This window comes from Rattus norvegicus, chromosome 4 (genome assembly GCF_021556685.1).
Source record: "Rattus norvegicus strain SHRSP/BbbUtx chromosome 4, alternate assembly SHRSP_T2T, whole genome shotgun sequence".
NCBI classification, from domain to species: domain Eukaryota; kingdom Metazoa; phylum Chordata; class Mammalia; order Rodentia; family Muridae; genus Rattus; species Rattus norvegicus.
In genome coordinates this window covers 63,923,584-63,936,778 of record NC_141537.1, presented here as the reverse complement: position 1 = coordinate 63,936,778, position 13,195 = coordinate 63,923,584, and the positions used below count along the sequence as shown (strand labels likewise).

Sequence of the window (13,195 nt, the reverse complement as noted above, 5' to 3'; positions counted from 1 at the left end):
GAGAAGCATGCGATCAACTGTTCTTCTACTTCAGCCTTTAATTTGGCATGCCAAGTAAGAAGCCTCCAGGCTGAACAGTTAGTGACGGGATTTTCCTTCAGAGGAAGACCAGCATCGTCTTAGCGTTAGCTGTCCACTTGACATTCAGAGCTGCCTAGGAGATGGGCCTCTGGGATGCCTGTGGGATGGTCTTGACTGTGTAACTGAGGTTAGGAAGACTCAGCCGCTGTGGGTGGGGGCATTCCCTGCCTGAGGGCTATGTGAAAACAGAGAGAGCGCCCTGATACAGATGTGTTAACTCACTGTTCTCTGCTCTTGACTGTGGATGTGAAGTGACTGCTGCTTCACGTTCCGGCTGCCTGGATTTGCTTCGAGTGATGAACTGTAACTTGGAATTGTGAGCTAAATAAGTCCTTTCTCCTTCAACTGCTTTTATCTGAGTATTTTATCACATCAATGAAAAAGAAACGAAGACAGGCATGTGGACAAATTCTATGAGCAAAACTCTTTTCAATCAGTTTTGGATTACAATTTATATTAAGGGAACCAAACAAATATCAATGTCTTTAGCAGTACTCAGACACCTACCACCAAGCTTCAGTACTCAGACACCTACCACCAAGCTTCAGTACTCAAGACATCTACACCAAGCTTCCCAGTGTCTTAATCTGCTACAACTCTTTCCACATTTTTGAAAAAACAAAACAATTCTGATTTTCTTTCTATTAAAAATACAAGTAGTGTAGCAGAATGGTACTACAGCCATAAAACTATGCAAATACACCTTTTCCTTCACTCTTACATACAGGAGGTGAACAGAGAATACAGAACTAGAGCACCTGTATCAGGTAAACTAAGCTTTCTACTCTTATTTGGTACAACTAGTTTCCTATTTAACTAGTTGGCGAACATGTGCAAAAAGGCACTGTTGAGTTTGTAAGCTTTAAGACCTCTCTTAGCATCTGTTGAAGCTGGCCAACCAAATGTTTAGCAATACACAGGAGACACTTGTCAGTCTGCAAACTCAAACATCTATACCAGCAAGGGGCGGCTGGGCGACAGGCAGTGCAGGAATGCTGAATGCTGAGCACTGTGTGGACAATGGAGGCAACTCTTATGAAGATATAGAGCTTTTCTATAACCCGTGTGCATGTGCGTGTGCATGTGCGTGTGCATGTGCGTGTGCGTGTGTGTACGTGCACGTCTTGGCTTGGGAATCTAGGCTCCATGGATTTTACAGAATCACCTCCAGTCACAATTTGTCCCTTCAGGTCTACACAGCCATTTCAGAAAATGCACTGAAACACAGAAGGACGGAGAAAAGCTTCGCTTGTCGCTGCTGGCAACGAGCCTTAGCAGGCCAAGTAGTCTTTGCGACGTATGGAAAAGCTACCTTTGTACCTAAGAATATACTTACTCCTCTCATCCTAAAATCAAACCTATTCTTCTAAAACCTCAGACTTCATTCTTGATTCACTTTGTTCTGGGCAAAGCCACCACTCTGAGGCTCGTTCTTCCGGCTGCTGCCTTATCCCTCGGCCAATTACTGCCACCAAAGTCAGGCACTGTTCCTCCAGTCAGTAGTTTATTGTCAAAAGAGGCTGCAGAGGTTAGTGGGCTATCATTCCCTAGAGTTTCTAGAGTTGTTCACTTCGTGAGCTTGTGTTCTGCCTGAATGTCTGCCTCTGCACCACATACAGTACATCTCCTGCCCAGAGGCCAGAAAAGGGAGTCAGACGCCCAGGTCTGCAGTTACACACAGCTGTGGGCTGCCATGTGAATGTCGAGACCTGATCCCAGGACCTCTGGAAGAGCAGCCAGCACTCCTAACTGCTGAGCCATCTCTCCAGCCTTAGCTTCCCGAGTATGGTCTGCCTGAAGAAAAAGTTTATTAAACCAACATAGCTCATCAGAAACCCGACCCTAGTTTATCTTCCCTTTCCTTCCTCTCCACTGTTTCCCCTCCTTTCCAGACATTTCCTTATTATAATCTGAGGGTACATGTGTGCATGACATGTGCATTAATGTAATTTTTATTTTCCTGTAGCAATTGTTCCCTCTGAGGCTCATTGCCTCAGTCTGCTAACTGAGTCCAGTCCTGGAAGCTTCTAGACTCCGTACAGTCTTATCTAGGCCTAGAATGTTTTCAGCCTCTGAGCCTTGTTGAATAAACTCACCTTTTCTAGTTCTTTCTGAGCTCTGGCGGGCTGATTCTATTCAGCTGCTCTGGCCCAAGCTCCTCTCCAAGCTGACTGATTCACTCTGGCTTCTCTCTCACACCCCTGCTTGGCCTCACTCTAGCAATCTGTTCTGACCTTCTGGCTCCTTTTCATTCTCCGGCTCCTCCTCCTTCACCTGTGTCTAGCTTGTTCTCTCTGTCACCTGTCTCTGCACTGCTGTCCCAGTAAAACTACCCCCTACCCCACACTGTTTTCCTAAGTAGCTTCTCCTTCCTCTCTTCTTGTGGGAGTTGGGCATATCCTAGCTCTGACTCATTTGACTCTGTCAAATCTTTCTCTAACTCATCACTTTGTCTGCCCCTCAATTAGAACTCATTCCAAACTAGGGTGCATCCTTCTACAAACAAACCTTACCTTTATTGTTAGGGATTAAAGGTGTGTGCTAAGGGCTGAGCCACAACACAGCTAGAAAAAGTTGGGTTTTTGTTTTTGTTTTGTTTGTTTTTTTAAGTAAATAGCACAATTTCTGGGTTTACAGTGTAATCAAATATCCTACAATACATATGTGTATGCTTTATATATGTGCACAAGTGTGTGTGTGCGTGCGTGTATGTGTGTGCGTGCGTGTATGTGTGTGTATGTGTGTGCGTGTGCGTGTATGTGTGTGTGTGCGTGCGTGTATGTGTGTGTGTATGTGTGTGCGTGTGTGTGTGTGTGTGTGTGTGCGCGCGCGTGCGCACAGGCCAAAGGTTACCGTCCATGTGTTTTCCTCTATTGCTTTTCACATCATCATCATGAGATGTGACTCCATATTAAACCTGAATCTTACAGATTAAACAAGACTAGCTGTCCAGGAAGCCTCAGGGATCCCCCTGTGTTGGCATCCCCAGTGCGAGGATTATAGGCTACACCACCAAGCCTAGCTTATAAGTTTATGTATGCATGTATGCATGTGTGTATGTGTGTATGTATGTGTGTATATGTGTATGTATGTATGCACGCACACATAATTCCCCATCTTTTTGATCTCTCTTGTATCTCTTGTACTCTGTTGGTGATGCTGTTACTCCTGAGTTCTCTCTTAGGTTTTTAAACTCCAGGGTTGTCCCCCGTGGTATTCTCTTTAATGTTTCTATTTCCATTTTTAGATCCTGGGTGGTTTTGTTCAATTCCTTTACCTGTTTGTTTATATATATGAATGAGAGAGCTCCAAGCTCAGGTTTCCATATTTGCACATCTGTGCCATCTTCCTAGTCCTAGACATTGTTTTCTTTGTCCTCTATGAAGGGACCTGCATATGTGTGCCTTGTCTACTCTACTGAAGTGATTTCTCAAAAGATGGCGTCCAGTCACTCTACATGGAGACCATCTTCTCTCAAGGCAACTCATCTGCTGTTCAGACTCTTCCCAAGCCAACTCTCTCCTCAGGGGACAACCTGCCAGGAGGTCAGTGCTGCACTTCCTCCGGCTCTCCTACTTTCACACTCCTGTCTTGGATCTTCATTGTATCCTACCTCAGCTATGTGGTGGTAGTGGTGGTGGTGGTGGTGGTGGTGGTCTTAACCACAGCAGTTAATTCAGAGTGCATGTTCAAACCTTCAACTACTATCCATGGGGTACCTCCCATTGTGCCCATTTTACAGATGCAGAACTGAAAGGAGTAACTTGCCTAAAGTAGCCCAGGTGGCAGAACTACAATGCAGTCTCAGGGGTCCCCAAGGATACGCCCATGCCCTGAACCATTCCACTGCACTGACACACTGGAACCCAAGGCTCTGGCCTCGAACTTGGAAACCTCACATTTTTTTCTCACTACTTTCAACACATTAAAGTGAATGCTTCCTACACCGCAAGCCAGTCCTCACCAGCCATCCCCGCATAGTCAACTGATTCACTTTTCAGATGTGCAGAAACGCCACTTGGGAACAATGGCAAGCCTGGGAGGAAAACAGGCTCCAGCTTGGACCATGCCTTCAGAATGTCAGTGAGGAAAGCTGACTTGTGTGCACTTGCTACTGTGTCCCTGACAAATGAAAGTAACATTAGGAGAGGCTGTTCATTCATAAAAGAGGAAGAGGAAGGAGAAAGTATCTCTCTTTATGGACACATTGTTACTTAAGGTGGATTTGGAAAGATATTTAAATTTAGGTTGATATAAAAAAGAAATGGAGTTCTAGCCTAAGGTAACAATCAGGAACGGGTGCAGGGAGAGAACAGGAGGCCCATTCAAAATGGCAAGAGCTAGACGTAGCTGACTATTCACTCTGATTTGCCTAAAACAGGAATGCTTTATGCTTTTTTTTCTTTCCCCAATATAATTATTACTAAGGCCCCTTTCACACCTAAGTGTCCCATTTGGAAAATTATATGGTCACTCTGCTATAGGGTGTAATCAGGAAGTAGGCGAAGACTAGTCCAGAAAGATAAAACTGAATAGAGGCTCAAGGAGGGCCTCGTGCCAAAGAACGCAGACTCTTCTATAAACACTGAGACATCATTAAAGGTTTAATGGCACGCATCTGAGGGCCAAGCGGCATTTATCCTCACAGGGAAGTCCAAATATTAGCTGTGAGAGGTTTTGCAGGAAACCCTGGTAACATAATGACAACCTGGGCCAAGAAGACAGCTGCTGAAAGGGATAAATGGAAGTGGGAGAGAAACTACAGCTGCAATACTTTAACGCTGCAATAGTCCCTGTAAAAACCCAAGCAGTGAAGTTTCTTTGGCTTTGCAGACTGCATGCTCTCTAATATGCACAATTGTACAATTTTCTCTCCGTAGCTGCAAGTATCCGTACGCGATGCATGAGTGAATAAATGGGATATGATTTGATGATGGCATCGAAATTAGAATTTCACATCATTGCCATGTGATGTATTGTTATTAGTAAGCTAATTTCAACAATTTAAAGTGAAAAAAATCCATTCATATTTTGTGGGTTACAAAAAAAAAAAAGGGTCAGAAGGCTCCATACTTAGAATGCACTCTTCACACCTTAACCAAGGGCCCGGTCACAGAGGACAGTCCCCACATTACAAAACAGCCAGCTTAGAATGAGACCCTGTCTCAAAGAAACAAAACAAAACAAGCGGAGTCACCAGCTCCACCCTTGCCCAGAAATGCAAAGCACCTTGGGTCCTGGAATCCCATTCACAATTCTTTTTATTCCTCATTCCGTGAGGAATAAAAAACATGGAGCACACTGAAGTCAGAGTACCCAGTCTGTGCTTAATTCAGTATTTAAGAACAGGGGCGAGGGGTAGGCGTGGGGGAACTATGGGAAAATGATTCACCTGTCTGTTAACCTCCCACAAACCTGCTCTCTCGTTTGACATACCCTCTTGGTAAATCATGTTGCAGTGTTTCATACTAAAAGTCAATGTGGATTTGTTCAGGAGCGGGACATATCCAGTTGTCTTGGCAGTACAGAAAAGGACAAAAAGCAAAACAAACAGGTGATTCAAAAGACTTTTCACCAGTTATAATGAAGACCTTTCATTAGAACTTGAAATTTCATCTCTATATTCCATATAGATGTTGAAATTCTACCTAGATTATAAAACCAAAGTTTTTTTTTTCCCTATAAATGCCACCATGAAGCTGTACTTCAAACGCAGGTTCTTTTGACAAAGCAGAAACAGAACGAGCTGACAGGTGAGTGACTGGTATGTAACACCAACTGGCTGAGGGGACGGCTGCCCGTCAGAGCCTCTAAGGGCCTTCAGCTCTGTGCACACCCATCTCGCTACTGCCTCCCCCTTCTGCCCACCATCAAGCCACATACATTTGCATGTCCTTTCCCTGTTCTGTTTACAGATTAACACGGCTAGGACTTTGCTTCCTCCTTCCCTCGGTGTTAGAAAAGTGAAGTACACCTAAGACTCTTGTATCACAACTTATAAAAGAGACAGATAAATCACAGTGTAAAACAGAAGCCAAAACCTCTATTTTCTTCCATTTTCAAAGAAGCAAATAATATGTCAAGTTATACTAAATAAGGGATTTAGGACCAGACTCTCTTAAATCCGGAACTTACTTTTAAGAATTAAACATTTAAAACCCACCTCAGAATAAAGACGGCTCTGACAGTGTAGCCCGTCCCCTCAGTCAATTGGTTTTACACACCAATCACTCACCTGTCAGCTCGTTCTGTTTCTGCTTTGTCCAAAGAATCTAAGTTTGATGGTGGCATTTAATGGGGAAAAAAAAAAAAACTTTGGTTTTATAATCTAGAACTTCAACATAGAGATGAAACTTCAGGTTAGAATGAACAGTCTTCATTGTAACTGGTGAAAAGTCTTTTCATACAGTTTTAACTGTCCCATACAGTTTTTAGCAACCTTTACTTCCCACTGCCCGAGGCAGCTAACCTTATGAAGATGAGCTGGCTGTATTTGAGGACGACGAGGAAGACCTGCTGACATCGCTAATCAATTACAAAGGAACAGCTGTCCAGGCAAATGAAACCCTGAAGAGTTTCAAGTATCTTAACAGGACACACCTTCCCCAGACCCAAGCTGTTTAAATATAAACTGAGTCGTGACAGCACTAAAGATCCCATTGCCTATTGCTTCCCTGAAGGTTGCTATAGAAACTTTTCCATTTGTGTGTGCAGTGCTAAGAACACTTCTGCACCAGACACTGCCCCTCGCAAACATCTCTCACTAACCCCTGCCCCCATCCTTCACCCTTCACACACACACACACACACAGCGGGTTACAAAGGCAACAAATTACAGCAGGTATAGCTCTCTTTCCCTGAAGGAGTTACACGTGTGTAGTAGTGAGATTTGACTTAGCCTGAGCCTCAAGTACTTGCTCCAGCCAGCTTGGAATCAGCACAGCATGCAACGCCCACTCAAGAGCCTTCTTTTCTATCTCCGGTTACGTCTCTAGGGCGGTGGGCTTGTCAATACGAACTGTGCCCATCAAAGCCCAAAAGCTCAAAGGTAGAAAGCCTGCGCTGCCGCACAGCTTAGCAACAGTTTGACAATGAGTACATTAAGTTCTTGGGGCACTAAGTTCCATGTGCATGAGAATGAGGAAAGCACTAGTCTCTTGGGAAGGGTGGAAAGAACTGTGGTGAGGTACTCTAGCAAACAGTGAGAGGCAGGAAGGAGTAGGCTTTCACTCACTCATCAAGACAGCTGTAGACCACAGGCCCACCAAAGGGATTCTACTGGCTGACAGTATGGATAGACATGAAAGCTAGGAATAACATGAAGGGAAAGGTTGAACAGGAGACTTAAACAAGAAAGAAGGCTGCAATCGAAGGTGGGTGAAAGGGAAGGGGGGAGGAATAATGCAGTCCTAGAAGCACATCAAATACTATTAGAGTGTGCAATCCAAATGTGTCAGTAAAGAGGTCAATGTTAAATTCATATTCTATAGTTTACCACCATAACTTTTTAAGGAAAGGATTTTGTTATTGCTATCTTTGGACCCAGAGTCTCGCTATGTGCCCCAGGCTGGCCACGGTCTCACAGCAATCCTCTAGCCTCAACCTCCTAAATCCTGGGATTACAGGAGCACGGCACCATGCCCAGAAATCAATACCTCTGTTCTCTTTCTCTATATATCACCTCATGCTTGCCCTCAATTCCAAGAACATCCAAGAAGCCACTAGCATGTTGAATGTCTTGTCCTCTAGACATTCAAAGTTGGATTTATGGATGATGAACTTAGATGTATCAACCACTTCTTAAAGTGAAGCAACCCTATTAATCTCAGCAGACCATAAACGGTGAAGAGGAAGAGAAACTAAACACAAAATAGCCAAACACTAATAGTAGTTGCCTCTGAGTAATAAGATTAAAGATGAGATTTTGGGTTGCTTTTTTGGCTGTTGTTGTTTTTTGTTTTTGGGGTTTTTTTGTTTTGTTTTTGTTTTGTTTGTTTTTGCTATTTTTACATTTCTATACTCTTAAATTTTTTTTCTTTTACAATGATCTGCTTGGTTTGGTTCAGGTTAAATATTGGCACAAAAAAAAATGTCATTGAGGCCTAGCATTTTTATTTGCTACAGACTTGATACACAGGTCAATACATTGAGATTTTCCTTGTAGACTTGATAGTGAAAAACTATCTAATTATCTTTAAGTAGACTTTAATAAAGGTATGGGCCTTAGAAATGTAACTTCTTCTTTTTTAAAAGATGGGGAAACTGGGCTGGAGAGATGGCTCAGTGATTAGCAGCACTGGCTGCTCTTCCAGAGGACCTGTTTCCTTCCCAGCACTGGCATGGGGGCTCATAGCCATCTGCTCCAGTTCCAGGGGGTCCAACGCCCTCTTCTGGTCTCCACAGACACCAGGTGCACACAGAGTACACATACATTCATATGTCCAGGCAAAATACTCATGCACATAAAACAAATGTTTTAAATGTAAAAATTAAGTAAGCGTTTGCTTAAGATTACCAAAACAGTAACAGCTTCTGGACTAAAGCTGGTGTCGTGGCTTCTAACTCACTCTTCTCTCACTATGCCATTTATTGGGATTAGACTTTGTAAAATTCCAACACCATTCTGGGAGTATCTATGGTTTGTGATGTACCATGGCAACAGGAAGATGGGTAAAACCTACTCACTGGACTCAGGGTCAGTTTAACAGACAAATTGACAAAGACTTCTCCTTCTTTTATTATAGAAACTTTCGTACCTGCTGGTGAAATGTAACTGTTTACTTTTTATTTCCTTCCGAGGGAGTCTGAACTCTGTTAGTGAACATTCTAGAACCATTCACAAGCTATAAATCCTTCCTAATTTAGAAGGGAGATGGGGGGGGGGGAGTCATAATAGTCTAACAGTAAACTTTATTACAGTTTTGCATCTCTTGACTTACTGTACTGAAATGCTTCCTCCTCTCCCTTAGAACCAAAAGAAATTACACTTTTTGGTCACGGTGGTTATGGTGGTCGTTCGTGGGGGGTGGAGGTGGAGGTGGAGGTGGGGAAGGAGAGAGGTTAGTGTTTCCCTGATCCCGTAATATGGTTCCTGAGATTCCTGAATATGTAACCTCTCTGCCTTCCATGACATTTTCCCGTTCCCCTTATTACTTACACTTTCAGTATCAAGGTTAGCCTTCACCCTTCCAGGGAATCTACTAGCTAAGGCAATTTGCCACACCTGAGCCATCCAAGAGGTAGCTACGTTCAACTTTGCTAAGCCACCATCACTACACCGCTGGGTTCACACACCATCACTCCAGCCGACAAAACTCACTGTCCCTGAGAGATGCGCTCTGAGAAAGGAGCAGCTGAGACCTGGGGCATCCGCGAGGGTCCCCGAATGAAGCGGGCATCAGGTTGCTACCAGATACTAAAGCCGGGCAGGGTAGCAGCCGGCCTTCTCACCATAGAACACCAAGCCACTTAAGAAAGAAAAGAAATTCTCACAACTGTAACAATTACAGCGAAGCCACTCACCTGCAAGGAAACCACCAGTAGCACCCAGTCCTCAGCGACGCCGTGCTGCAGGTGCCAGGGAGGATTCATCACTACCGCCGGCATCGACGATCTTTTGTAGCCCAGAAGCCAGACCGAGCAGGACCGATGGCGCTGTGTATTGGAAAGCAGCATTGTCACTCATTCACGGCCCCGCCCTCCAGCCAGCAACCAGAAGGAGGTTCTTTCCGGTTTCTCAAATCCCTCCGGTAAGGAGGGAGGCTATGATTGGTTTAGTGAAGAAACAGGCGTACGGTTAAACCAATAAGGTGGTAGTTTCGGCACAGGCAGGCGGGCTTTAGCCGTAGAGACCCAAACCCTAGAGCGTCGCCGGGGCAATTGAGAAACTCAAGGCCGGGTTTGCAGTCCCGTGAACTGTTTGAAGTTCTCGAAATTGAAACACACCTACCTTGAAAAGCCGGTCGACGGAACCGTGGGGAAGACCAGATGATATTTCTTTTAGTCAATGGAAAATGTCAGTCTACCTAGGCTGATCCTCACGGAAGCTTGTTTAGTACGCATCTGTGTCGAAAATAGAGATGAAAATGAAAACCTTTCAAGTGTCCCATGTACAGATAGTTGCACATTCTTTCTTTCTCCTAACATTATGAAGGGAAGAGAAACGAATGAATACCCTAAAAGTACAAGAACTGGCGGATGGGGTTAGAAAAGGAGAGAGTTGTAAACTTGGAAAACCAGTTTCTGAAGGGAAATCTATGAAAACACCGGCTTGTCACTGGGATCTGGCACCAGAGCTGGAAGCTTCTCAGCCGGCTTGAACTACCACACAAGATTTGAAACGTGTGTCAAAACGTGAATGAGAAAGATAAGAAATGTTATGTTTGCCTGAACGCATGGGGAAAATCCTCACTCTTGGTTTCTGAAAGCTGCTCTACGTAGTTAGTGTCTTCAGAACTTATCTTTGTTAATCCTATAAACAAGTCCAGTAAGTTTATAACCAGCTAACCGGTTCTGAGTTCAGCTCTCCACACATTTAGGAAGATAATCTTGCCACACGTTAAACTTCTGGGACACACTGAATTGATGTCATTAAGGCCTACTTGTAGCAAGTCGTATTTCCCATTTATTCATTTTAGTGCATAATATTTGCAGCTGCTCCTTTCTCAGAGACAGTGAGTTCTGTGGGCTGGAGTGACGGTGTGTGAACCCAGCGGTGTAGTGATGGTGGCTTAGCAAAGTTGAACTCGACCTCCTGGATGGCTCAGGTTTGGCGAATTGTCTTAGCTAGTAGATTCCCTGGAAGGAAGAAGCAGGACTCTGCCATGTATGTAGCATGAAGGCCGACCTTGATCCTAAGTGTAAGTTAAATGTCCTGGAAGGCAAAGAGGTTGCATATTCAGGAATCTCAGAAATCATATTAACAGGTTCAGGGGAACACTATCACCCCCCCCCCACACACACACACACACACGCACACACACCACTACCACCACCACTGTGGCCAAAAAGTGTAAAGACAAAGAACAGACATTCATTTCTGGGAGAACAGATGAAAAAGCCAGGCAACTCCCAATAGGTAATTGGCCATCTCTAGTGACAGCTGTAAGTAGCACAAGGTTATTAGAGTTCAGGTCAGAAGAGCCAAGAGAAGGAAGCCTCCCAATCTTATACACTTGCCAACCTCTTCTTCCTTTTCTTCATGCAGATGTGAGGCAGGTGGACCAGAAACCATTTCCGACACCCTGTAGTATCAGAACTTTCTCCTCAGGAAAGCTAACACGTCAGCCGTTCAAAACCAGTCATAACAGTCATACAGCCTTTGGCATTTGGGGGTACTCTGAACCGAAGGATGCCGGCTCATTTTGTTTACTTTGGTGTTATTGACTAGTCGATAGCACTAGCTTGTCATGTAAAACTTTAACAATATTCGTCTTTTAGAATTATTCATCATGGTCATTAGCGTATGTATTGTTATAAAAAAAAACAAACAAACAACTTTACCAGCGATTCTCTTAGGTAGGAATTAAAAGCAAGTGTTGGGAGCAAGCCTGGTCTTTATGACACAGGCATTCACAGAAGTGAACAATGTCAGGAGTCACCACCGCACAGAAGGGATTGTTCCTATGATCATCGAGATAACAATATCATATCCTGGACCCCGTGTTCTGATCTGTCCACGAGCTGGCTTCCCTGAGAACGTTCAAAGGGTGAGTTTGTGCTCGCAAAGATTATCATAATCCCATTTAAAGCAAAGATGACCTTCAAAAATAGTAGACTAATGCCTTACTTCACAGGGCCTTAGAAAGAAACCTACCTAGTTCCTTGCACAAATAAACGTAAAGGGATTGGCTCAGAAGTACTTGAGTATTTATAGGGGATTGAGACAAAAACCCAAGGCTGCTAATTCATAGTTCTGGGGAAAGTCTCTCTTCTTGCAACCACCCCCACCTCCCACAAGCAATGTGAATATGTTCCAGTTATGAGGAATTTATTCTGAGGCTGAAGGGATGATTCAGCAGTTATGATATTATAGTACCCTTGTGGAGGACCCAAGTTCAGTTCCTAGCACCCACATCTGATGTCTCACAACGTCTCCAGCTCCAGGAGATCGCACACCCTCTTCTGGACTCTATGGTCACCTGTACTTATATGTGCACAGTTATACACATAATTTAAAAATAATAAGAAAGCCAGACATAGGGTTGGGGATTTAGCTCAGTGGTAGAGCGCTTGCCTAGCAAGCACAAGGCCCTGGGTTCAGTCCCCAGCTCCGAAAAAAAACAAAAAAAAACAAAAAAACCAGACATGATGATTTATGCCTTTAATCCCAGCACTCGGGAGGCAGAGGCAGGCAGATTTCTGTGAGTTTAAGGCCAGCCTGGTCTACATCAGGAATACTTCCAGGAATACTAGGACTATATAGTGCTATATAGTGAGATCTGTCTCAAAAAGAAAAAAAAAAGGGGGGGAAGGGGGAATAAGAAGAATGAATATTAAAAATTAGGAATTCCATTCTGATACAATATAGGTACTATGAAAACAAGTCTGTTTGGGTTCATTACTTCAAATTTTGATGTAGTCCCACTTGCAGCCAAATAAACGAAACAATAACGAATCATTTAACCTTATTGCCAGTTTGTCTTTATTGTCTGCATATATTGAACAGTCATTATCAGCCCATATTTATACCTTGAGAATTGTTCCATTAATAACCTGAATAAAGTATAATTTATGGTAGCATACATAACTTCACGGCAATGTGCACAGAGGCCATGGTCTTTTCCAAATAGGGCTGAGCTGGTCCATAAAGCATAAAAACGTCCACTGACTTGGATGGTTCTACCTTTATCTAGTTTAGCAGAACCATTGTCTTTCTCCAGTAAATTACAGAGTTGGTCCCATATCCCATGCACAGGACTGCCTGCTTATCTTAGTATCAGGACACATCGTGAGCTGACTGTTTGCTGCTGGTAGTCTCCCACCAATTCCTTTCTTTTTCGAAGTCAAGTTGTCTGAGTGCCATAGTCTGCCCTCTGCCATTGACCTGAGTCCAGATTCCTGTTTTCTGTGTGCATTCCTATACTCTGTCAGTCCCCAAGCCTAGTCTGCCATC

At 43.8% G+C, this 13,195-nt stretch overlaps 1 protein-coding gene across 4 annotated transcripts in view; it reads right to left on the bottom strand.

The window, feature by feature from the left end:
• The window catches only part of Bpgm (bisphosphoglycerate mutase), a 28,521-nt gene extending 18,848 nt beyond the window's left edge, over nucleotides 1-9,673 (bottom strand). For 2 of the 4 annotated variants that reach the window (XM_087656534.1, XM_087656537.1), the window contains exons 1-2: nucleotides 9,604-9,673; nucleotides 6,317-6,353 (exon numbers count right to left, since the gene is read on the bottom strand). The gene's annotated coding sequence lies outside the window, so the exon portion shown is untranslated. 4 annotated transcript variants of the gene reach the window in all.
• Between the last annotated feature and the right edge of the window lie 3,522 nt (nucleotides 9,674-13,195).